The following is a 22,182-nucleotide window of genomic DNA, read 5'->3' as shown; positions in this document are numbered from 1 at the left end:
AGGTTGACGGATTTCCGGGGGTGAAGAATTTCGCCTCGGTCCCTACGAGCATCTCGGCCTCCCTTCCCCTCCCCTCGCGACTCCCCCACCCCGTGGGCGCGCGCGCACAGACACACACTCCCACTTGCAGGCGCGCGTGCGCGAGCCCCGAGTCGCGGAGTCTCCAGCGCCGCTCAGCAGAGCCCACTCTTTCGGGCGCCGCTACTCACACAGGCTTCCAGCCGCCACGGGGCGTCCTCTGTCTGCGGCAGCGGCGGCGGAGGCGGCGGACGGAACCGTGGCTGCAGCCCGGCCCCTTCTCGCAGCTCCGTGCCCTGGACGGAGTCCGGGAGAAGCGGAGGAGGACACCGAGACGAGGAGGAGCCGCGCCCGGCGCCCGGCTCCGCGCGACGGGCTGTCTCCGCTCCCGGTATCACGGCCCCAGGTAAGCAGCTCCGGGGCCCGCAGCATCCCTGGAGCGTCCGGTGTTGGAGCCGGGCTTCCCCAACCCCGCCCCCGCCAAGGCGCCGGGGTCCAGGCTTGGGGAGGAGAGGGCAGGGGCGGGGGGAGGTGGCTGGAGCTAGAGGTGAGGCTGGTAGGGTGGGTGTTTGGAAGTGTGGGGGCTTGGGCAACACCCCCGAGCCTTTCTTCGCCCTCCCCCAGTGCCAGCTCTGTCACTTTTATGAGCCCGGGGGTGTCCGGCGCCCCAGACAGCTGTTCGCCTCTCTCCCCGCTGCGGGCAGCCAGTGTTGGCTCCGAGCTCCGCACCCGCCGCGCGCCTCCTACCTCCCGTGCACCTTGGACAGCGCACCCCGCCTCCCATCGCCCCCGGAACCGCACACGGGACTGCGTCCTGCTCCCGCCACCCTCCCGCTGCCCTCTTCTTTCCAGGTTGCCACCCTCCTGCCCTGCATCCCTTGTCCTCCCTGCCTTGGCGGACTCGGCTCTGGTGCGGGCCAGAAACTTTCCTCCTTGCTAGCCTGCGCTAGGTACTATTGTTGTTATTGGTGACTGTCCCCTTAACGCGGGTAACTCAGACACCGTGGATGGGTCCTCCTCGGTGGGAGCAGGTCCTGCCCTGCCGAACCCAAGGCAAAAAGAGGCAGGGAACAGTTGGACTCGGAAGCTGCCAGGGTGCAGAACCCGCGCCTCTCCGACTTCCCACCTACCGGGACTCGACACGTGCGCGCCTCCCATAGACAGACGCGGCCCATCCCCGACCACCCTTCTCCTCCTTCACGGCCACGGCCACCCCATAGGTTGGACACCCGGGGCTCGCAGGACCTGATTGGCTAAAGGGGTAACCCGGCCTCCTTTTCGGAGCGGGGGTGGATCTGTGTGTTGTAGTTGTCATCCCCAGGCGTGCGCATGGGGGAAGTGGGGTCTACAGGTAGCCACGCTGCTTGGGTGGGATCCTCCCGTCCCATTGTGTATAGCTACTCAACCACCCTCTTTCCTCCACATACACTCCTGCTTTTCTCCTTTTCTGTCTCTTTCTCAACATTTTACTGCTGTAACATGAAAAATTGGCCTGTAACCCTACTTTTATTAACATTGTATTTGTTCGCTGGCAGTGATTTTTAAAAGCAGATCTAGAGGAATGAAGGAAACTGTGTGGGAGGTTCATGGCAAACTGGGCTGCGCGTTTGAGTCCAGTAGTTTGGAGACAGTAATGGGTGCGTAAGGGCTCTGAAGAGGGTTTGAAAAGGTGGGAAGGAAATTGTTGTTTGGAGGAGAGACAGGTGAGCAAGCTTGGGAAGCTGAGGGAGAAGGAAGTGGGTCATTTGTGGAGTGAGATGTGAAAGAGAAACCCAGACAGGCGGTCCTGGGAGGTGGAGGTAAGTGACTTTGAAGAGGATTCCGTCTGGGAAAGTGGTAATTTTGAGCTAGTATTTAGTTCGTTATTAACATACTTAATTTCTGTTTTGCCCTTGGAGACTTTATAGTAATAATGTCAATCCATTTAGTGGATTTTGCTTATTCCAATTTCTTGTAATATATAGATTTGCAACTAGTAATGGATTTCAAAAAGAATTTCAAAGGCTTCTCTGAGGGACGCACTAAAATAGGTAAGTTAGAGTGCTTTTGAAATATTGTGAGGGAAGGCTGGTGAGCATTGCATAAAATCCAAAGGTTGTTCTGTCATTATTTAGGGCCCTTGCTGAAGTATATGAGTATGCATAAATAATACTGATTTCTCTTCATTTCAAAGTGTGATTGGCTCTAGCATTTTGAAGCCTTAATTCCTTCAGGCTGTTTTGATGCTGTGTCTGTACATCAAGAATATTGTAATTCTTATCGTTAGAAGCCATGTCGCAAAACAAACAGCAACTGATGCAAGTTAATGTTGACAACTTTATATTGAGTACACTGTGTGTTATTTTATTTGTAAGCTAGTAAAATATGCAAGAGTAACATAGCATGACTGTTATTCCCCAGGGACCCATATCAAAACAAAGTGGGAATCACATGAGGCTATTCCAGGGAGAATAATTCAATTATTAAAAAAAAAGAATATATTTTAAGATTTTTAGGTGTAAACAGCAACTGAATTTTCCCATTTGAATTATTATCTTTGTACACAGTGGTAGCACATGATATTAGGTAAAGTAGCATATTAAATGTTAGATGATTCTGAAGTATATAGTAAAGGCTTTCCATTCATTATTTTATATAAGTAGACAGAATATTCTGACTGTATGAATTTGATACAACTGGCAAATTGGAAATTATTGCTATTGTTGAGAAAATAATTTCTACTATGTTTTCATATCTTTAAGTCATGCCTTGATTTGCCCTCAGGGATTTAGATTCTAGTTTTCGGCCTATCAAATATAATGTATTTGGAAGTAGTCAGGAGAAGAATGTATATATTCACACATATGCATCTATGCAAAATATATGCATGTATATCAGCTCACAGCTATATATTAATATATATAGTTTTGGAACACATTCAGTGTGTTTGTTTATATATACGTTGCCATCATTCTTAGAAAATTTTCTTACATCTTCTTGTCCAAAAGGTGGCCCTGTTTTAAACTGTAGAAAGCATTATCACCAGTAGAATTGGCCAATAGATCATGGAAACAGACAATAGTATTTTGTTGCTTGGCAACCACTTACTGTGAATGAAAAACAAAGCAGTGACAGCTGCTTCCACATCCTGATACTCATATTGTAGCTCAGGAATTGCAACCCTCAAATGAGACACATTTACGAAGTTTCATTTGCGTAAAGTGAAGCTGTTGCTTTTTGGAGATTTTTAAACAAGAATATTTAAACCTTTTATTATAATAAGAATTATATTGTTATTGTGAGGTGAAATGAAACATCTAATTTCAGTTGCCCTCTTTAGTCCAGTATAAACTGAAAAATGCAAGATTGGGAGGAGTGTTTAGCCTCTTCTTATTCTTTCCTTTATAGTTCAGTAAGCACATTTTCTGCTGCCATAGGTGCTCTTAGAATTTTACAAAAACTTTGGAACTCTCTATGATACCTAAATAAATGGCTGGATTTTAACTGCTAGGAGGAGATTAGAGATTGGTGCTCTGGCCTAACCCTTTAATTTTCAGACCCTGAGGCACAGTGAGGTGATGTGACTTGACCCTGGGGACAAAGCCATTTCCATAATGTCTTCCCTCAGGTCACAACTGAAAAAATTTCCCCTCATTTCCTCCTCCTTTGTTGTTGCTCTTTATTTACATAAAATTTATAACCAAGATATTTATCCTGATAAAGATACTTAGAAAATCCGGTGATATTTGGAGTGAGAATTCAGTTTTGTCCAGCTGTGGGCAAACTACTGCCTGCAGGCCAGATCCAGCCTGTTTGAAATGCATAAAACTATTGAAAAAAGAAGACCGTACCCTTTTATGTAATGATGTTTACTTTGAATTTATATTAGTTCACACAAACACTCCATCCATGCTTTTGTTCCTGCCCTCCGGTCCAGTTTAAGAACCCATTGTGGCCCTTGAGTCAAAAAGTTTGCCCACCCCTGCACTAGACTGTAGTTTAGGATTACGTGTATCCTGCCTTTAACCTCTGAAAGTGCAGACTCCCACCTCTCCCCAGACTGGAGAAGTCTAGTCTTTTTCCTTGGTAGTTGTTTACAGCTTTGGACAATCTTTAATGATCTACTATTCTTTATGTGAATTTTAAACAGGGATGAGATTGAAGATTATGTTGGTCAGCTTGTATACCTGCAAGAGTTTAAACATTTCAGCTAATTAATCACTGGTTCCAGCCTTCTGTCTGCAACATGATAGACATGCTGTTGTTGTAGTGATCTGGGCTCTTTAATGTATGTGAGACGGACTGTGTCATTGCATAATACTTGTTTCAGTCTTTTATCAAAGCTGTCTTGCCACAAGTGTTACCCGAAGCCTGTTTGCGGAGGACAAGTCATTTATCTGTGAGAGATGGTAATAGTGCAGATTGTTTCTCAACTCTAACATGATAATGCATAGATTGTTGGGGGAGGCAAACTTGGATCACATGTGTATTATTAAGCATCCCTTCTAACTTAAGAAGTATATTGCATGGGCGATGTGTTTTGAGGTTTCTTATTGCTATTTTAAATAATTTATAATCCTTTGATAATACTTATGGTGAAGGTAGGCATTTAACTTTAATATGACACCTTAAGTAGAAAATTTTGGACTGGACTGGTTGGAGAAACAATGGAGTGACAGTATTAAGTACCGTTGAAGAGCCATTTTCACCAGAAAAGCATGCACTTTAGCAGATTTGTAGGGGGAATAAATTGATTTACAGCATGTTTAACCTAGTTTTAGAAGTCTGCTATTAACTTGTTCTAGCTAGAAAGGTTTTCAAGCAGAATAATAATTTGGCAGATTTCAAGTGAATGTCAACTGATTTCTTTAAAAAAACAAAAAAAAACAAGACAGGTCTGGCTATGAGTTTGTCCAAGACAAGTTTTTTTTCTTTTTTCTTTTTTTTTTTTTTTTAAATTCTCTAGGATTAATTTGAATTTTAAGGTTAATGTTATTTTTTTTTTTAAATTTCTGAACTATATATTTCTCTTCATATTGTGTCATATTCAACATGCTGTAGTTCACACATTTTACTTTAATCCACTGCAATCTTGAAATTTAACTAACTTCCCTGTCCTACCTTCATGTACAAGATAATGTGTTTGTATGTATATATGCAAACACATACACAGTACTTACATTTTTTCCTTTTTGTTGTTTTCATCCTTATGATCGAACACAAAAGAACTTGATTTGTGTTCCTTTTTAATATAGTAAAGAGAAGCCATAAGCAAGAGATATTTACGTTTTCAATTTTCTTATGTCAGCTTCTGCTATTATAGCCTGTAAACTCTCACCCACACAAATAGGATGATTACTAAAAACAAGGAAACAAATAAATACACATCTAAGCATCATCCCATTTGCTACCTTCCAGGCTAGCCAAGAAAGTATGTTTTCTCATTCTCAGACACATATATTTCCATACACATACCCACATACATATTGAGTTTAAGGTCCTATAGACTCTTGTTTTTTATTATAAAAGTATTTGATTGGGAAACCTGTGTATGGTCGTTTTTAAAAGCAATTACTACTTATTCATTTTTTTTCAGAAAGGCAATAGCATTTGGAAGAATTAAACTGAATTATTCCCGTTGGAGATTTTTAAATTTATGCTGAGACTGTAACTCATGGCCCTTACAACAGTGCCTGCAACAACAGAGCCGGGCACCTGGTAGGAACTCAGTGTGTTTTATAGATTGTGCACTTGCCTTCCTTCTTTTTCCAACGTTGTAAATAACTCAATTTGTATTTATATGAAGAATAAAGTTGAAAAAATGGAGAAGATATTACTGTGGTTTTTAAAATTGTTTCTGACACTGTATTAAAAGGTAGAAATAATTAACTTAGCCGGTGATATTTTGGAATATATTTATTGTTAGCATAGAAAGTTACACTAGGGGTATTGATTTTTCACAAATACAGCCATCCTGAGTACAGACCAGCTCTTTAATAGCCCACAGCAGCATAACAAAGGTTATGGCAGCTAGTCCGAAGGAATACTTTATTTAGTTGGACATGGAGGGTAAAGCTTGCTAGCCACAGTGTAATTATCCAGACTGGAATGTGGCCAAGGTGCTGTGCTTCACATCCCAAACACTGGGAGAAAAGCCACGATGAAGTCTTTAGTGACTTATGACCTCTTCTTTGGTCTCATTTGCCAGAGAGCATCTTGAAAAGGTTGAAAATTGCCGAGGCTGTTGTGCACATAAGGGCTAGAGCCCAGGGTGACCATCTAGATTCCCCATTTCTGGTCATTGGAAGAAGTCACCATCCCAACCAAGAGTTCAGTGCCATTGAGAGAAGACTTGCTTCTTTATCCTGCTCCCTCTTTGTGAAGTCTCTTGGGGAAACCCTGGCAGAATCACAAGGCAAGAAAAATCCGACAAGCTTCCAGTTCCTCTTGAAGAATCCTTCAGCTTTCTACCACTTTCTAGGTGTTTCTTTCCTTTGTAGGATTTAATTAACAGTTTCTTATCAGAAAGTCTTTGTTAAGGTCATGCTAAAAAAAGGTTGCAGTGTTTTTTTGAGTGTCTTGCATATACTAGGTGCTCAATATTTGTTTAGTTTCACTAGTGGAATTGTATCTACTATTTTGATATGGAAGATAGTTTTGCTCAGGAAACCTACTTAGACAATACCATATTATTTTCTTTTAGGACTATTTCTTTAACAAACATTTATGGAGCATTTACTATATGAATGGCATAGTATTTGGCTCTAGTTGTCATAAAGATTGTTAAGGCACAGTTTGTGCTTATGGGAGAGAATATATACTACTTGCATGGAAGTGTATACATTCAGTGTGGTTTTCAAATGACTATGCAGGGTGGTCAGTAGGACTGGAGAGCAGGGCAAGAGACAGACCATGGAGGAACTAGTAAAGCCCACCAAAGATTTTGCACTTAATGATATGTCTGTGTTTTACAACCTACCTATTCAAAGAAATCCCATGAAATGCTTGCTACAGTACGGATTCCTGGGTCCCTGCCCCCGAGACCTACTGAATCGAAATCTTCAGGGAAGTGGCCTGGTGGAACAGACATGGTCAGTTTCATGCTCATATGCCAAGATGCTCACTGCTGTAGTACATGTCTGCAGAAATCTGTAGCAGGTACCTACCGTTTTCCACCTGAGGGCTTTCTCACTCATATGTGGGGCAGCTTGGTAGGGCCATGAAGGAAATTGCCTCAAAAGTGGACTTCAGCCCTATCTGGTTTGGCTCAATGGATAGAGTGTCAGCCTGCGGACTGATGGGTCCCAAGTTTGATTCCGGCCAAGGGCACATGCCTGGGTTGCGGGCTTGATCCCCAGGAGGGGGCGTGCAGGAGGCAGCCAATCAATGATTCTCCCTCATCATTGATGTTTCTATCTCTCTCTCCCTCTCCCTTCCTCTCTAAAATCAATAAAATATATATTTTTTAAAAAGTGGACTTCAGACAATGACAAAAGAGAGCTGGGTGGTACTGCACTAGCATCCTGGACTCTCAGGTGCGATAATTGACACACATTCTACACTGTGTCCCAGAGTTCCCCAGTGAAACTGAGCCTCAGTTGTCCATAATGGCAGTCTGCTAGTACCCTGTTTTATTGACTACCTCCATTTCCTCTACCAGTAGTTCCTATGATTCCTCCCAAATAAATAACTTGCATTTACATCATGTCTCAAGGTCTGTTTCTGGAGGAACTCAACATGTGATATTGAAGAATCTGCATGGCAGCATGGCATGGAGGCCTATGATACGTGGTCACTTAGCTCACTGCCCATCCAAAACCAGGATTCACTCTGTCCTGCACCATTACCCAGCCCGTTAGGCTTGGCTAACCCCTTGAAGGGCTGAGACTCCTCTGTCTTTCCTGTAATTGTGATCAGGATTACTAGGTTTAGGTAGGGCGATTCTGGGCATAAGTAAAAGAATAAATTAAAGAATATAAATAATTCACTACCAGATCATTAAAAGAAGAAAGATACATATTGTGGCATTGTAGAAAGAAGAGTTAGAAGATGTCTGTGATGCATGTTCACTTTGTGATTACGGTGGCGCCCCCCTCTCCCCCCTGCCCCCCACCCCCATACTTTTGGCTAAGAGGTAATTTTCATCTACCATCAATTTCTGGAAGACCTAGCATGCACTTATGTCTATTGTTTCCCCTGATCCTCTAATATCCTGTATTTTAGCTAAGTGATTGAATGGTAGTTGGGGGTGGGGCTGGTTCTTTGCTCTTGTTCTGTCAGAATGCCAGGCTTTTGACTGCAGTTTCTCTTGCCCAGTCTTAGGCCACCAGTTCCCCAAAGAGATCAGAGGGTGGGAGGAGGAAAGTATAAATCCATAAAGAGAACCATTTTGAATTAAATGCTTAATTATGAAATGAGCAGGTTTAAACTTGTTAGATGATGGGAAATAAGATCAGGCAGCCTTCTAATTGTCTCATGTATGAATACTAATACTCTGGCTTTGTCTAGTGAGAAAGGCAAAGACTGAATAATGAAAACAGAGCACCCTGAGACCGTCATATTTTTTGCAAAAGTAGAATTGAGCCAATGACAAAGAGGAAACCAAATTATGAGAAATTGTTGAATGATCAGCAAGGAGCTCACTGGCCTTACTTGACAGTGAGAACAAATCATGACAGTAGAAATACTGAACATATGAGTGTAAAGAGGCTGGAGGCACTATGGGTGTAATATGGTGAAAGGAAGAGGCCTTATTAATTTAGCATATTATACACATTTATGTTTTTTAATTTTTTAATCATTTATTTATTTAAAATATTTTTATTGATTTCAGAGAGGAAAGGAGAGTGGGAGAGAGATTAAAAACATCAATGATGAGAGAGAATCATTGATAGTCAGCCTTCTGCATACCCGCTACTGGAGATCGAGCCCACAACCTGGGCATGTGTCTTGACCAGGAATCAAACTGTCACCCCGTGGTTCATAGGTCGATGCTCAACCACTGAGCAATGCTGGCCGGGCCATTTATGATTTTTTAAATTAAAATTTTTATTTGCTGATAATTATAGATTCATATGCAGTTGTGAGAAATAATAGAAGAGATCCTGTGTGCCCTTTACCCATTTCCCCCCAATGGTAACACCTTGCAAACCTATATAGTACAATATCACAACCAGGATATTGATTGATATAATCCACTAATCTCATTTAGATTTCTCCATTTTTACTTCTACTCATTTGGGTGTGTTGTGTCTACATAAGTGCATATGTGCATTTTTTTTCTATTTAATACTGGTGATATTTTATTTTGAAAAGAGCCTTTTCCATTCTAGAATTTTGAAAATAAAATTCACTTGTTTAGACTAGTACTGGCTTAATTGTAACTGAAGAAAGGTGCTATAGAACAAATTCCTCAACCCCCTTCCAAGACTGTGATTCTGCAGCACATCCTCAGGGGTCACCTGAACGTGGCAGCAAGGTCACGGGGCATTTGGCCAAATGTAGCTTTCACTTTATTTATTCCTTGGTTACCATTATATGACATTAAGAAAACCTTTTAAAAGTGTGACTGTTGTAAAAGAGGCTTGCTTGTTAAAGCTATTGTTACTCCTCTTCCTTGTACCAGCATTTCTATCCTTCCCTTCCAGTATTCCCCGCCCTTCCCTCTTCCTCTTCGTGTTGCTTTTCCAGATTTCTGAGTCAGCTGGCTCCCATGTGAGAGGCACATGGGCGATAGCAGGGAGAAGGGCAGAGTATAAGTATTCATATACGAGATTATTAGAAGCCTGCCTTTTGTTTTCTTTCCTCTAGCCTCCTGTGGCATCTCTGACAGTGGGAATGCCTCCTCTATAGCACTGCTAATACTTGACAGACCTCTGATTCTAGCTGCTCACAAGTGAACTTGGCCCATGGACTCCAGCAACACCACCTGCTGCAGTTGTCTCTTTAGCCTGGGTTGGTAGCAGCTCCCTGCTCATGACAGCCTCTGGATTACCTCAGTATCCTGTAGTAGGCTCTCTGCTCCTCCATCACCTGGGCAACCAATTCTCTACATTAAATTTCCTTCCATGAAAAAATACTTGAAGACATTATTATTTTCCTAGTTAGACATTCCCCAGTTCCTCAAAGCATGGCGATGATATACATCTGATAAGGTTTTCCTCTTCTGACATTCTGGTTTCTTCCACTGCAAAAATGTTGCCAGCTACAGTTAGAATAGAAAGTACCTGTATTTAGGTACAGCCCTTCTCCTAGGAATCTCTGTCCCTTTACTGACTGTTCCTTCCTTCCTAGTCTCTGGTTTTCCAAACACTAATTTCCCTTTATCAAATATAACACTAATTTCTCTTTGTCAAATATATTTGGCATTTTGGCAATTTCCCCTATTGTCTTTGTTAATCTATTCTTGAGCTCCTCTTTTACCAAGTTTGTCTACCTGATCTTCTGCTAGTAGTACTTACTGACCTCATTGCCGTGTCTAATATCTTTATGCCTGTTTTCGCAAGTTGGTCCCATGACTCAGTCCTGAATGTACTTTGGTTCACAGGTCAGACCTCTGCCAGTTGAGGATTTGGTTTTGCTGGCATTTCACTTTGCTGCACTAGAGTGCTTTTTAAATATGTATTACCAGGCTCCTTTACCTCATCTCCTATAGAAGTACATGTGATTCTGTAACAAAAACAATGGTAAGAATGTTAGTAAGGATGCTTTTGGAAGAAGGAAACGGGACTCAAGCAGCACCTATATATATAAAAGGGTAATGTGCAAAGTGTTCCCTCAGGAGTTCGACTGGGAGACTGGGAGTTTGATCACTCGCTGTGACATATGCTGACCACCAGGGGGTGGCGCGGAATGAAGGGAGACCCTGGCCGGCAGCCAGCAGGCACTAGGGACCCTACCTGTTCACGAATTTCGTGCACTGGGCCTCTGGTCTTTAAATATAAAGCAAGTTTAGAAGCCCTGTCAGATAAAGCAGAGCTGGGGCCTATGTGACGGACACAAGCTGCCTTAACAAAAGGGGCACAAAAGAGACACTTGGTATTTTAGAAATGGTATTAGGGTGATGGAGTGAAGGCTTGGGCTCCTCCCCTGTTGGGGGCGGTCTTGGTGGTTGCTGCCACAGCGGTCCCATAGTTGGCACATTGGGCAGCTTCATCCCTTCCCCAGGCATTCCCTAGCCGAGCACAGAGAGCTGAGAGTTGGAACAGGGAGAAAGATTTAGAGCTCTCTGCACTAAGATGTTCAGAAGGTCACACAAACAATGCAGTTGTAGGTACCCCATCCTCTGATGCCAGAAGCAGTACCTCCAGGCATATAGTGCACGTGAAGATAGTCTTAAAATCAGTGGCCATGGGAATCACCACTAGGTCTATAGGATTAGGCCTGGGGAAATTCAAAGCTTTGGCTGAAGAAGAATATAAATATTGAAAACTAGGCTGTGGCATGGGCCTTAAGTGTGTTCAGGTCTTCGTGTTCTGCTGCTGCAGTGGAAACAGGGCTGGGGCATGTCTTGTTGGCTGGTGGACACGGTTCTGAACAGAGGGAGCTCTCTGGGGCTGCCCGTTAGACCACTCTTTTACCTCTGCTCTCCATAATGACCACAAGGGGCAGCAGGACTGTGGATGAGGCGGCTCTGGGTAAACTAACTGTGGAAAAGCAATAAGTTTATTTTTAATGGGCATAAGCTTTGAAGGCAGGTAATTAAGACACACTTTAGCCTCATGGACAAATTAGGGTTCTAGTTCATACAAATGCAAGACTGAAAAATTAAATCACTTGCACACTTATAATCGCTAAGGAGCATTTTGTTCAGTAACAAAACACCATTTATGCCTGCTGTTATGTGAGCTTTTCCATTACTTACCTTTTTTCTTTACTTCTCAGAATGGACTGAATGCAGGGCCCTTTTCCCCTGGTAGTACTCTCTGCCCTTTCCTTCAGGAAAGTGGTTCCCACATGAGAGCCCCCAACAGTTTCTCATGACATCTTTCTGAAGACTGGTCATTTACCTGTTTCAGTTGCATCTTTCTGCAAAAATATAGTCTGTTTCTTTCCTTATTATGTAGTACTGTGCGGAGGAGAATGTTTTTAAATGAATTTTTTTAGGCAGTAGGGACTTGACTTTGTCCAGAAATGAAGCAGGTGCAGAAGTTAGAGAAACTGTTTTCTGTGCATTGGTTGGTATGTTGTGCTGAGTTGGCTCTAAGCAGTTTCTGATTATTCTCATCTGGTTGTTAAAAGAAAAATGTGGACATATATCTTAAATCTCACATAATGTTGTGGCCTCTTTTGATACTCCATTTGTAGTAAAGATTTAACATTCTTGGAAGAAGGCATGCTGCATACTCATTGTGCCAAAAGAATGGGTGTTTATTGTGCCCTGTTCATGCTAGGAGATGCAGTAATGAACACAAATGATGACTGTTTCTCTCCTCCTGTGAGTCCAAAGTTTACTGGAAAGGACATTAAACAAAGCAAAAGTAATTATGTAATTGGAACTCATGATAAGAAGTTGGAAAAGACCAGTTTCCTCTGAAAGGTTATAATGAGGGTGAAGTGGTCAGGGAAGGCTTATATGGGATAGGAACTTAGAAATTAAGTCCCAAATAGGAATTGGGATTATCCAGGAAGGAGTCCAGTGTTGGAAACCCAGATGTGAGAAAGAGCTTGGCTTTTGAAATCACGGAAAGAGAGCCAGTGTGGCTGGAGTGCAGAGAATGAGGTGGACTGTGGCTGGGAGTTAGGCTGTTGAGGTGTAGGTTAGGGCCTGATTACGCTGGACCTACTAGGCTGTACTGAGGATTTTGGATTTTATTCTAAGTGCAATGGATAGTCATAGAATTGTTTTGTTTATTTCATTTTCTTTTTTCAAACAGGTGAAAGTCATGTAACATAGATGAACCATTTTAAGGTGAACAAATCAGAGGCATTTAGTGTATTCACAATGTTGTGCAACCACAATCTTGAATCTATTATTAAATGTTTTCATCACCCCAAAAGGAAACCCAATACCCATTAAAGGGTTTTAAGGGAGTGATGTGGTGTGATTTGTAATATGTATGATCTTTCTGCAAGTTTCTGAGAATAGATTGGAGAGAGCAAGAGTGGAAGCAAGACAGTCCACTGGAAATTATGCTCAAATCCAGGCAGAGCATAATGGTCTTGGTGGCTTCCTGGACAAGAGACAAGAACAGTGACCACAGATATGGAGAAAAGTAGAATTATCCAAGACAGAGTTATGTAATCAGGTTTGATTACCTATAAGTGACTTAGTCACCTTGTAATTGTCTACATCACTGTTTCCCAAAGATTGGTCCATACCCTGTTCAGATCTATCTAGGATGCTTGCTAAAAGCACAGCTACTTAAGTCTACCTCATGATACTAATGCCAATGGACCAAGGAGGGACCCTAAGGGATTCTTATTGCAAATGAGGCTTTAGAACCACTCACTGTTGTCCTCTTTGTCATTCTTGTGCCTTTTAAGTTTGAAGACTACCAATAGTCCATCACAGGGGGATGAATAAGAATGAGACACAGAATAGACAAAGGATAACCTAGTGCATGCTTGTAATTTTGAGTGTGAGGGATGCTTTTTGGGGGATGCATTTTAAATTTGATCATAAAGGCAGATATGTTATATGGACAATTTTATGGGTGTGTTTATTTTTTATTCTTTTCTTTCTTGGAGTATTGTGACTCTCCCAGAATTAAATGGTGACTGACTGAGAACAATGGCATTACCATTATATTTCATGGCATTACCATGAAATACAATGCAATTATAGTGTAATAATTTATTGTAAAAGAAACAAATAACTGCTGGAAATTAACTTGAAAAGCAAATCATTGCAGTATTATTTAGGGTTACCTTGTATCTACAAGATTCCTATTACTTTAAAGAGATGTTAACTCCAGTTAACTGATTTTAGAAGCCAGTTTTGGGGACTTCATAGTCGGAAAATCCTACAAGCTGTAGTAAAAATCACCAATAAAGAAATCAAGATTTTGTTTTTGACTTCTGCTTTTTTTTTTTTTTTTCCTAATCCAATGTGCTTGAAGTGACTGGCATAAGGCTCTGTTACTGAGAAGTGGGGTAGGGTTGGTGCTTGAGGGTTTAACCCCATAAGAATGTGTGTTTGATATGCAATGGCAGTCAGGGATTAAACCCTCTACTACAGTGGTTCTTAACCTTGGCTGCACATTAGAATCACCTGGGAATCTTTTTACAATCCTGATTTCTGGGCCGCATCCTCCGGAAATTCTGTTTCTTTGTTATGGGGTGGGGCCACAACATTAGTAACAAAGAAACAGAATTTCCGGAGGATGAGGCCCAGAAATCAGAATTTTAAAAAGATTCCCAAGTGATTCTAATGTGCAGCCAAGGTTGAGAACCACTGCTCTGCTCTAACCAACAACATAGCACCTCACACCAGCCGCCCTCTGCAGCTTCTGAGTGGCTTCAGTGGCACCTGCCCTTTTCTGGCAGCAGCTGGTGTGCTGCTCTCCTGGCACCTTTGGCCCTTCCCCACTGGGACTCCACCTTTTTGGAATAGGAAGTGCTCGGCTTTTGTAAGGTGATGTTTCATTTTGATTAATATTTTTTCCACACTTCCAGAAAGACACTAAGGAACCGCTGGCTGTGTTTCTTTTTCAGCATGTACAAATTTATGTCTTAAAGTGGTTTCATTGCATCATCATGGAATTTTATAATGAAATAATATTTTGAGTGCCTAACTAGCTTCTTCAACTTTTTTTTTCTGGAGCACTTAAATTTAGAGATGAATATGAGGCAAAGCTCTTTGTTAATTTTACACTAAAGATAAATAGAATTTGTAAATAGCCAGCTTTTCAATGGGAGAAACAAAAGGGGACAGATGCAATACTTTCAACAATAAAGGTAAAAAAAATAAGTAGCCAGCTTTTTTTTAAGCTTAATTTTTCTGATCCACAAAAATTATGCCATCATATGAGCAAATGCTACGGAATACAAAAAGGAGAGTGAAATTACTCAGAAATACTAGCGACAATAATTGTTGACCTTTTAATAAAATTCTTCCACGCATATTTCTTGGTGTCTCTCTTCTCTCTCTCTCTCTCTCTCTCTCTCTCTCTCTCTCTCTCTCTCTCTCTCTCCACAATGACACCATATATATATAGTCACGTGTACATACTGTATAGAGATAAAATTTTAAATAAATGGGATTTTGTTTTATGTGCTATTCTATAGTCTGCTGTTTCCTAACTACATGTGGTGGTAATCTTTCCATGTCAGTAAATATAGATTATCTTTTAATGACTGAATACTTTTTTATTTATTTATTTATTTATTTATTTATTTCCTTTTTTTTATTTATTTTTATTTATTTATTTTTTTTATTGCTTAAATTATTACAAAGGGTATTACATATGTGTCCATTTTATCCCCCCGCCCTAGACAGTCCCCTAGCCTCCCCTATCCCCCAATGTCTTATGTCCACTGGTTATGCTTATATGCATGCATACAAGTCCTTTAGTTGATCTCTTACCCCCCTACCTCCTGCCCCGCAACCCTCCCCGGCCTTCCTGCTGCAGTTTGACAATCTGTTTGAGGCAGCTCTGCCTCTGTATCTATTATTGTTCAAAAGTTTATAATGGTCTCTATTATCCATGAATGAGTGAGATCATGTGGTATTTTTCCTTCATTGACTGGCTTATTTCACTTAGCATAATGCTCTCCAGTTCCATCCATGACATTGCAAATGGTAAGAGTTCCTTCCTTTTTAGAGCAGCATAGTATTCCATCGTGTAGATGTACCACAGTTTTCTGATCCATTCATCTACTGATGGGCACTTAGGCTGTTTCCAGATCTTAGCTATGGTGAATTGTGCTGCTATGAACATAGGGGTGCATATATCCTTTCTGATTGGTGTTTCTGGTTTCTTGGGATATATTCCTAGAAGTGGGATCACAGGGTCAAATGGGAGTTCCATTTTCAGTTTTTTAAGGAAACTCCATACTGTCTTCCATAGTGGCTGCACCAGTCTGCATTCCCACCAGCAGTGCACAAGTGTTCCTTTTTCTCCACATCCTCTCCAGCACTTGTCGTTTGTTGATTTGTTGATGATAGCCAGAATGACTGAATACTTTTATTTGATGCTTTTCCTTTAACAAAAATCCTAGGGCAAACTAGCTTAATAATAAGAATATATTGAAAATTCCAGTGGGTAGGGACTTCGGGCATGATTTAATTCAGATTTAGGAGTATTACTTTCTTTATACTTTTTTCTTTCTTACTCTTTTTCATGATCCTTATGGTAGCAAAATAGCTGCACCTCTGAAGGCCCCTTCACTATTCAGAGGAGAGCTTCTCTTAATCATCAGACTAAAATCCCGGGCTGCCTTCTACTTGGACCACCTGAGGTAATGTGACTGGGGACCAGGGGGTACCCTTTGCATTGTTTCACATTTGGGTAGAAGTCAATGCTAATCCCCTGCAAACTTCATGAGCAGGAAACTCAGAGTTCTTCTAGAAAAGAAGGCGAAAGGGCTTGCTGGGGAGGCAGCTAATGGTGTCTGTTAGAGTTTAAAAGGCTTACTGAGAGACATTTATGTTGTTTCCAGTTTTTCAATCTAAAAATCATCACTGCTCTAAGCATTCTTCTTTGTGTACCATTTTATACTTCTGCAATAGTCTCATTTGGATAAATTCTTATTAGAAGAATTGCTGGATCAAAAGGTTTGTTGATTTTATAATTTGATAACCATAACCCATCAAAGCTTTAATATCACACTTTTGCCAATTATATATTCACTAGAGGCCCGGTGCACAAAAATTTGTGCACTCGGGGGGGGAGGGGGGGTCCCTCAGCCTGGCCTGTGCAGTCTCGCAGTATGGGACCCCTCAGGAGATAACGACCTGCTGGCTTAGGCCAGCTCCCGGGTGGCAGAGGGCAGGCCCAATCCCTAGGTGCAGCCACTGGTCAGGCTCAGAGCAGGGCCGATTGGGGAGTTGGGGCGCCGCCCCCTGTCATGCACAGAGCAGGGCAGATTGGGAGGTTGAAATGCCACCCTTAGTCACGCTCAGGGTAGGGCCGATTGGGGGGTTGGGGCACCGCCCCCATCACACTCAAGGCAGGGTCTATGGGGAGGTTGCGGCGCCACCCCCTGTCACACACAGAGCCACAGGGCGATCAGGGGGTTGGGGAGCTCCCCCTGTCACGCTGATCCGGGGCCGGGAGGCCTCTCGGCTCCGCTGATCCCAGTGCTGGGAGGCATATTACCCTTTTACTATATAGGATAGTGGCCTGGTGCACGGGTGGGGCCGGCTGGTTTGCCCTGAAGGGTGTCCTGGATCAGGGTGGGGGTCCCCACTGGGGTGCTTAGTCAGCCTGGATGAGGGGATGATGGCTGTTTGCAGCTGGTCACACCCCCTTCATGGTGGGTGTCCCCACTGGGGTGCCTGGCCCGTCTGGGTGAGGGGCTGAGGGCTGTTTTCAGGCTGGCGGGTGACTGAAGCTCCCAACTGCTCCTTTTTTTCTTTTTTTTAAGTTCTGGGCCAGCTTTAACCTTGAGGCTTTGCTCCAGCTCTTAGGCCTCCGCTGCTGAAAGCAGGTTTCTGGCCTTTGTTTACCTTCTGTATTTGAAACAATGTTGTGATCCTGCTGGCTGAAGCCTGGCGACTAAAGCAGGTTTCTGGGGTTTTGTTTAGCTTCTATATTTTTAACATAGTTGCTTAGAGTTGCAGCTCAGAGGCCGGCAGTGGCAGGCGGGGAATGTTGGAGTCCTCTGTCACTGAAGCAAGCAAACCTCATGTTCGCTTTTAGCTGCCTGGCTGCCAGCTGCCATCTTGGCTGGCAGTTAATTTGCATATTGCCCTGATTAGCCAATGGGAAGGGTAGCGGTTGTATGCTAATTACCATGTTTCTCTTTTATTAGAGAGGATTATATGTTAGTATACCTTGAAATCCCTCAACTGCCTGTTGTTTTTTTTTTTTTTTTTTTTTTGCATATGGATCTTTAAGTGGATACTTCAGAATTAAAGCAGAATTTCAGTGGTCAGAATTTCTCTGAGCAAGACAGATTTGAAGTGACATAATTTGAAGTTAAAACTTCTATGGTATTAAATGTTGGGCCAGGAAAGAGATGAGAAAAGGATGGAGAGGAATGTGTTCTACCAGTTGCAAGTCTGGTGGGTAATGCTTAGGGCAGCAGTTCTCAACCTGTGGGTCGCGACCCCTTTGGCGGTCGAACAACCCTTTCACAGGGGTCGCCTAAGACCATCCTGCATATCAGATATTTACATTACGATTCATAACAGTAGCAACATTACAGTTATGAAGTAGCAACGAAAATAATTTTATGGTTGGGTCACAACATGAGGAACTGTATTTAAAGGGCCAGAAGGTTGAGAACCACTGGCTTAGGGTAAACTACTTGCCTTCCCCTGAGTGCCCACCTGAGCCTTGCCATTGTCACATGCTCTGCAGTCACTGTTACTGGTCATCTTCCCATTCCCGTGTGTAATATAAAGATCAGTCAGGCGTGACTGGAAGTGCTGGGAGCTGATAGCTATCCATGCGCTTACTCTGCACTTTTACCTGCAACACTTACGAACTTTTACAATTGAATTTACTAGAAAACATTAACTTAGAAATTGGTGATCTCTGGGATGGCAGGACCGTATATGCCTTGGCTTTTGTTTTGACGATGTGAGTGGAGAGCTCATTGGTATAACATACTCATAGGTACCCAGTAGCATTCAGGTGCAACAGACAGGATAGCCTTTACTCATGTGAACAAAAAGGGCATTTGAATGGAAACCTAGCAGATCTCAAAATGATAGTCATATCTTGAGTATTTTCAGACACAGCTACATATGCCATCCTATGTTGTCCTCATGGCAACATTTTCTATGTCAGTAATAAGAGGAAAAACTCAGAAACATTAAGTAACTTGCCTGCTGTCATAGCTAGTAGGTGGAGGAAACAAGAATTTTGAACTCTCCTTTCCAACACATTGATGTTCCTTCTCTCCCAAATAGAAATTATGAATAGCAACTTGCTTTATTTCATGTTAATTGGTGGCACAAAGGAAGGAATGCTGTTTAGTACTGAAACTGAGATATGGCATTGAAGACTCACCTGAGAATTGTAAATGATATTTACGACTGAAAGTGCAAATGGCCCAAATAAGACCTGTGACCCAGAAAATAAGGAAGTTGTGACAACAGGGAACAGGCTTATCTGTGGAAAATGATGACAGGATGAGAGTTCCATGAGCATGAGACATGTGGAGAGGGGCCAAATAGGGAAACTTAATAAGATAAAGTGATATGGTATATGTGAGCACATTCTAAAGCTATGACTATGATGAAGAAATATAAATCATTTTTGTCCAATCAGAAATGTTTATCATGAAAGCATATTTCCATGGCAGGATTTTATTACATAGTAGAGCAGTAGTGGGGTTTTGGAGATGTGTGAACTTGGTTGGCTGCTGTGTTTGTTTAGGTTCAGGATACTAAAAGGGTATGACTCAATTAAGTCAAACAATATCCTTTTCAAGAAAAAGAAAAAATGGGGAATCCTATATAATAAAAGCCTAATATGCTAAGTAGCTGGTCAGCCGTTCAACCAATCAAAGCATAATATGCTAATGTATGTTAAGGCCGCTCAACCACTATGACATGCACTGACCACCAGGGGGCAGACAGTCAACCAGTCAACTAGTCGCTATTATGTGCACTGACCACCAGGGGTCAGATGCTCTGACCGGTAGGTTAGCTTGCTGCCGGGGTCCGGCAGATCGGGACTGAATGAGATGGGTCAGACACACACTGGAGCTGTCCCATGGTCCCTCCCTAGGGGCCTATCTCCCACGTCCCTCCTGGCCCTGATCATGCACTGGTGGGGTCCCTTGGCCTGGCCTGAGCCCTCTTGCAATCTGGGACCCATTGGGGGATGTCGGAGGGCCAGTTTCAGCCCAATCCCACAGGCCAGGCCGAGGGACCCCACTGATGCACAAATTCATGCACCGAGCCTCTAGTCTACACTAATAAAAGACAAACATGCAAATTGACTGTACCTTTGCTATGCCTTAAGCCACGCCCACCAGCCAATCAGAGTGATTATATGCAAATTAACCCAACCAAGAAGGCTGCCGGCAGCCATGGAGCTGAAGCAATCAGGAGACTTGGTTGCTCCAGTGATGGAGGAAGCCAAGCTTCCTGGCTGGCTCTGAGCTCCACTGAAGGCAACAAAGCTTCAATTATAGAAAGTAAATAAACCCCAGATACCTGCTTTCAGCTGGCCATGGCCACAGAGCCAGAGTGAGTAGGAGCCGGCTCTGAGCTCCACTGAAGGCAACAAAGTTTCAATTATAGAATGTAAATAAATCCCAGAATAAGAAAAGAAAAGAAAAAGAGGAGAGGCTGGGAGCTTCCTTCGCTGGGGGGCTTGGCCAGCCTGAAAATGGCTCTCAGCCCCTCACCCAGACTGGCCAGGCACCCCAGTGGGGACCCTCACCCTGAAGGGGGTGTGACCAGCTGCAAAAAGCCATCATCCCCTCATCCAGGCTGGCCAGGCACCCTAGCGGGACCCCCACTCTGATCCAGGACACCCTTCAGGGCAAACCAGCTGGCTCCCACCCATGCACCAGGCCTCTATCCTATATAATAAAAGGGTAATATGCAAACTGACCCTAACAGCAGAACGACTGGGAATGACTGGTCACTATGACACACACTGACCACCAGGGGGCAGATGCTCAATGCAGGAGCTGCTGCCTGGTAGTCAGTGTGTTCCCACAGGGGGAGCTCTGCTCAGCCACAAGCCAGGCTGATGGCTGCCAGTACAGCGGTGGTGGTAGGAGCCTCACCGGCCTCCTCAGCAGTGCTAAGAATGTCCGACTGCAGCTTAGGCCTGCTCCCCGCTGGTAAGTGGACATCTCCTGAGGTCTCCTGGGCTGCCAGAGTGATGCTTAACTGCCAGCTTAGGCCCAATTCCCCAGGGAGCGGGCCTAAACCAGCAGGTGGTCATCCCCCAAGGGGTCCCAGACTGCGAGAGGGCACAGGCCAGGCTGAGCCCCCCCCCCCCCCCCCCCACCGAGTGCACAAATTTTTATACACCGGGCCTCTAGTTTATAATAAAAGCACAACTTTATCAGATACTTTTGTACTATGAAAGAGATTGTTAAGGTATAGAATACTTAGTGGATGAAAGTAATGGCTTAAACTCACAGGAATAGAATTATGTAACACCGGCAGTTTCTGCCCACATTTAGAACAAGAGTTCTTTGTGAGCATGGGCCAAAGGAGGGCTCCAGTGCTCCCAGTCTCTCTTGCTCTTCCCTTGCTAATTGCCAAATGCCAGGTGGGGCTGGGGGCACTGACAGACTGAGTGGTCCTAGTGAGTCTCCTATTGCATCTGGCAACACTTGCATTGCTCTCCCCGAGCTCTGCTGGCTGCCAGGCACTGCCTGTGTTCGTGGTGTCTGCCAGTGCACAACCCATTAAGAGCCATGGGGAGAGCACAGGGCTTTGGCATGTGTGCAGCTATATGGCACACCCCGCTCACTCTAAGTGCTTTGGTGGGAGCAGAGTGCATCCTCCCACTGATGCTGTAATGAACCCGTTACAGAATACCTGCTATAGTATGTATCTCCATAGACACCTTTATTAGAGTTGACTCTGTTGTCCAATTGCACTGATCATTAAAACTTTTAATGTGCACTGTAAACTTTTCTCTCCTTGGCTTGAGGCAGTTGCTGCCTGCCCTATTTGGCAGTCACCATGAGTAGCTGTGAGCACTAGTGAGGTTATTGGCTGTGGAGTAAAACAGGAGCTGAATAAGTTTGGCTCCCAGCACACTTCAGGGCAGAGCTTTCGGTCCCAGGGTTAAAACAACAGAGAAAAGCAACAAAAATGTCATTGAGCAGTGCATCCATGAATGGCCTTGGATGCCCAGTGGGGGCGTCTGTGGCTTGGTGTTGAAGATGCTGCTGCAGACTTCCAGTGCTCCAAATTTGTGCTCATGTCTCTTTAGTCTCAAAATCTTAGCGTGAAATATTTAGTACCCCAGGAAAGCCAAATTAATGGCAAGTCAAAGTAATTAAGGCAAAGTAAATAATCTCCAAGGTTCTCATTCCCCGTGAAACTAATTTCATATCTTATCCTTCACGTGTTAAAAATAGTTCTCTGCTAATTCG

General features: G+C 43.3%; 1 protein-coding gene across 2 annotated transcripts in view; it reads left to right on the top strand.

Annotated features, from left to right (window-relative positions):
- The first annotated feature begins 292 nt into the window (after positions 1–292).
- Positions 293–22,182, top strand: part of ENOX1 (ecto-NOX disulfide-thiol exchanger 1) — a 626,117-nt gene continuing 604,227 nt past the window's right edge. For both annotated transcript variants that reach the window (XM_036300802.1, XM_036300801.1), the window contains exon 1: positions 293–424. The gene's annotated coding sequence lies outside the window, so the exon portion shown is untranslated. The remainder of the gene's footprint in view (positions 425–22,182) is intronic.

This window comes from Myotis myotis, unplaced genomic scaffold (genome assembly GCF_014108235.1).
Source record: "Myotis myotis isolate mMyoMyo1 unplaced genomic scaffold, mMyoMyo1.p scaffold_m19_p_3, whole genome shotgun sequence".
Lineage (NCBI taxonomy): Eukaryota > Metazoa > Chordata > Mammalia > Chiroptera > Vespertilionidae > Myotis > Myotis myotis.
The sequence above is the reverse complement of the archived record's forward strand: the minus strand, read 5'-3'. Positions and strand labels throughout refer to the sequence as shown.